A 5,131-nucleotide genomic window follows, 5' to 3' on the forward strand; every position below is an offset into this window, starting at 1 on the left:
CCATCGTCTCTGATGTCTCTTTGTGCTGCGTTCCTCTGACTCCATCCAACTGCTGCTGCGCTGCAATTACTCTGACAAAAATCACCTGGACTCAACTTATAAGGCTTTATAGGTAATCACCAGCATTTGTGCCTGAAAACAACCAAGCAGCCAGCGCAGCTAGGAAGCCGTGTTCCACATGTAGTCAACCCCAATAACATCTCTTTGGCCCACTTGTAGTATCTAACATTTTTTCAAAGACAGTCCTCCCTTGTAAAGCACATCTCTGTACAGTGGGCTCTCCACATTTGCTGACATTATGGGTGCAGGAACCCCACAATAGTGATTTTTTAAAAACCTATGAGAACATCTCTCTAGAAATCTCTAGGTCTTCTAGTGTAACTGCTGACAGAAGTTGACCATAGAGTCATACCGAAAGACTTGACATAAAGCATACTAACTACAGTAATAAGATCACACTCCAATTGTATAGTGACTAAAACAGACACAGGTACAAAAGGACCAGTATTATTTTGTCATGATAGAAAGGTAGTATGAAAAGGTATTAACGGCAAGTAACTCCTATTTTGATTAGTTCAATCCAAGTTCTGCTTTTAAATATCTTTGCATTGCATGAACAGGGCTAGATGTCTTCGAATGAATTGAGTTAATTTTCTTCCTATGAAAAATGATGCAAGGGAAAAAGAATTTTGAGCTGCATTTGAGGACAATTGCAGAATGAAGCCTCCTTTAACAAAGATTGAGGCTCATCACACTTATGAAGAGTATAGATCCCAGCTCAGTTTGCTGATGGCCTGTAGTCAAGGGTAACCATGCCAAGAACAAAATATTCCACAGGCATGAGTGGTATGAATCTGATTAGCTATAGTCCTTTTAGGCAGCTATGGAATGGTTTGGGGGTAATGAGTACAATTTTTGGACAGAAACAAAATGCTACCCAGTTGTTCTGATAAACATTTCAAAGCACAAATATCCACAGATTCAGTCATTCATGGCTTGAAAATATTTGAAATATATATGTGTGTATGCACACACTTTCAGGTTATTTGTTGACTTATGGTAACCTCATGTATTTCATAGGCTTTTCTTAGTCAAAGAATACTCAAATGTGGTTTTGCCAGTTCCTTCCTCTCAAATATAGCACACAGTATCTGGTATTTGTTGGTGGTTACCATCAAAATAGTTACCAGAGCTGACCCTAATTATTTTCCAAGATCAGCTAGTATCTAGTGGCTTTAGGACAGTGGTTCCAAACTTTGATCCTCTGGATGCTTTGAACTTCATCTTTCAGATTTCTTGACTTGGCCAAGTAATTTAGGGCTTCTAAGAGCTGAGTCCAAAACACCTGAAGGACTAAGTTTGAAAATACTGATTTAAGGTATTTAGGCAAGAAAAAGAAAAAGGAAAAAAATGACTCATAAGCAATAGTTAAAAATCAGAGCAGAAACTTTGGGCCAGTAGCCTTTTCATGAATGGCACATGATTTTGTAATAGATGGAATTGAGTCAGAAGTATGGCGAGGTTGCAAAACTGACAGGCTATTTTATTATTTGTAAGCAACACAATACTGTTGCTGTGAATACTTGGATAACTGACTGAAAAAGGAGAAAAAGTGATTTTCTTGTCTGTCACTTTCTTAGAAGAAAAGAGGAAACTGATATTTAACAGTAATGATTGCTTAAGGCAGTTTCAAAGCTGGCCATAGAGCAATAATTAAAGCTTATTTTCAATATCCAAATATTTGTTCCCTTTTCAGAGGTTCCTCTTTAATTTCCTCTTTTTCCTCTTGAACAGCTGTGATCTGAATTCTGCTGTGCATTGCATTTTTGATACAATGATATGAGCTCTCTGAATGGGCTCCACACCCACAGGATGGGACAAAAACTGTGGTAATTTCATTTTGAGAGAGATTTCCTCACCAAACTCTGGTGAAGGTTTGATGTGTTTGGTTTCCCCCTCAGAAGCATGCAGTTCCAACTTTAATTTGTGGAAGGATTGTCTCTCATGTCCATTGTTCATTACAGTTTCATACTTAATGGTTCCATGTCTTATTCTCACTCCAGAACACCTGTTTCTGCATGTTCTGCCAGGGAACATACAAAAAACTGCAATACAGAACTCGTGTAACAGCTGTGGAAAACCTACACACATTTTGAATCTAGAAGTAATTATAAAGATTATGACTGAGATCACTGGATTAGGAGAACTATCGTAAAGTTTCACACCAACTAAATGTCCCCCCAACCTCCTCTGCTGTGCCCAGCCCATGCCAATTTACTAGCCAATGGAGAGCAGAGGAGCACAGAGAAAGTAGCTATCTGTCTTTAGATAGCTCAGTGGTTCCAAAGCTTTGGTTTTCCAGCTCCCAGAATTCCTGACAGTTGTCCAAGCTGACTGGGGCTTCTGGAAGTTAAGTCCTAAACACTTGTGAAGGACCAAAGGTTGGGAACCACATAGCTGGATGCATAGCAACAATCCATTGGAAGTCTTGCAGGATGGCATCAGTGCTGTGTGTCCAACTATAGCATGCTTTATGTTTTTGGAGGTCCAGCAGCTCAATGTTGTGTTGTGTGGGCATTATGTAAAGTCATCAGAAAAATCCAATTTCTGCAATGTCTTATGCAGGCATAAATTGTGTAGTGGAATGCAACTTTGGAGAAAAGGGTTTCAGATCCCTCCTAATGTGTGATCTTGGGCAACTCAAACACTTTCAGCCTCAGATAGGTTTGCCTTAGGGTCCCTATCAGTTGAAAATGACATGAATGCAGACAACAGCAAACATCACTATACCCTTCAATTGCCCTGATTTAATCCTCTTGTTTTGTCAGATGCTTTGAAAATGTCCCAGTTTTCCTTTCCCATTTCTGTTTGTCCGCAGCCTATTTCAAACGGTGTTCAAAATGCCCAAGTTGTTTGCATTGTTTTAACTCAGCAGGGCAGAGAGGAGGGGAAGTGCATTCTTACTCTTCCCAGATAGCAAAAGCAACCTGCCTCAACTTCTTCTAGCTTGTGTTCTTTCTCACAAAAAACTTAATGCCATTTTGAATGCACTGGGCTGTTGGTGGTCATCTCTGAAATATTGGAAGGTGTAAGTCACTAACACAATGCCATCTTACAACACCCCCCCCCCCCCAAAAAAAAAGCTACTGTAATGAAATGCCTAGTTATAATGTAGAGTTTTAAATATGTTTGTTGATATTGGGATTTGACCTACCTTATAGGGCTGGCATGTGAGTAGCTATTTTGTGGTTCTCAGGGAGCAGAAGCACCAGGTGAGGAGCTATTTTGCATAAGAGCGACCTGATTGGTCATATGCAAATGAGCGGGTGCCAAGATTTGAAAGATGAGAGAGTCAAGGATGGCAGTTGAAGAAAAAAAGAAAAACCCAACTGAACAGTCTAAGGGAGTTGAAGTCAGTTAGTAAGTGAGGGAGTTAGCTGGAGAGTCATGATAGTTTGCTAGTCATTAAGTAAGAGTCAGGGAGGACGATAATGAAAGGTGGTTAGAGAAGTAGTCAGAAGAATAAGTTAAAAATAATCTAAAATCTGTATTTATGTAGCAATATCGCATTCCTTTTTATGAAGAAAAAGATTGGAGGAGAGTTGAAATGAAACGTTGTTTCTTAACTACTAAGCATTTATACCTTTGTGACCATTATGCTTTTACCACAAGAACATTATAAATAAACTAAGTTACTGTTACTCTTTAAATACTCTTTAAATGAATTCAAGAAGTCACAAAACGTGGAAGAAAGATTAAACAGTCATTTACTTCTTTGGTGGTATGTTTGCGTAAGCGGATAACCTGACCACTTCCTGACTGTTTTACATTTTTGATGAGATAATTAAATAAAGGGACTTTTCTATTATGGAACGCAACAAGTTGGAAGTACCTCACATATTTAAATGTTGGCAGCGAAGGAATAGCTAACAAAAGACTCCCTTGCCTAAACGTTTCTGCAGGCATCACTAAGGTGAAGGTGTGCATCTCATGTTTATTGGTGGTAGCGTCAGAATCTGTGTAACAGGACTGATTCAGTGCCCAGGAAAGCATTGGGATCCATGTAACAGGACTGATTCAGTGCCCAGGAAAGCATTGGGATCCATGTAACAGGACTGATTCAGTGCCCAGGAAAGCATTGGGATCCATGTAACAGGACTGATTCAGTGCCCAGGAAAGCATTGGGATCCATGTAACAGGACTGATTCAGTGCCCAGGAAAGCATTGGGATCCATGTAACAGGACTGATTCAGTGCCCAGGGAAGCGCCGGGATCCGTGTAACAGGACTGATTCAGTGCCCAGGGAAGCGCCGGGATCCGTGTAATAGGACTGATTCAGTGCCCAGGAAAGCATTGGGATCCATGTAACAGGACTGATTCAGTGCCCAGGGAAGCGCCGGGATCTGTGTAACAGGACTGATTCGGTGCCCAGAAAAGCATTGGGATCCGTGTAACAAGACTGATTCAGTGCCCAGAAGAGCATTGGGGTCCATGTAACAGGACTGATTCAGTGCCCAGGAAAGCATTGGGATCCGTGTAACAGGACTGATTCAGTGCCCAGGAAAGCATTGGGATACGTGTCACAGGACTGATTCAGTGCCCAGGGAAGCGCCGGGATCCGTGTAACAGGACTGATTCAGTGCCCAGGAAAGCATTGGGATCCGTGTAACAAGACTGATTCAGTGCCCAGGAAAGCATTGGGATCCGTGTAACAGGACTGATTCAGTGCCCAGGGAAGCGCCGGGATCCGTGTAACAGGACTGATTCAGTGCCCAGGAAAGCATTGGGATCCGTGTAACAGGACTGATTCAGTGCCCAGGGAAGCGCCGGGATCCGTGTAACAGGACTGATTCAGTGCCCAGGAAAGCATTGGGATCCGTGTAACAGGACTGATTCAGTGCCCAGGGAAGCGCCGGGATCCGTGTAACAGGACTGATTCAGTGCCCAGGAAAGCATTGGGATCCATGTAACAGGACTGATTCAGTGCCCAGGGAAGCGCCGGGATCTGTGTAACAGGACTGATTCAGTGCCCAGAAAAGCATTGGGATCCGTGTAACAAGACTGATTCAGTGCCCAGAAGAGCATTGGGGTCCATGTAACAGGACTGATTCAGTGCCCAGGAAAGCATTGG

Source organism: Anolis carolinensis, chromosome 2, assembly GCF_035594765.1.
Source record: "Anolis carolinensis isolate JA03-04 chromosome 2, rAnoCar3.1.pri, whole genome shotgun sequence".
Taxonomy (NCBI): domain Eukaryota; kingdom Metazoa; phylum Chordata; class Lepidosauria; order Squamata; family Dactyloidae; genus Anolis; species Anolis carolinensis.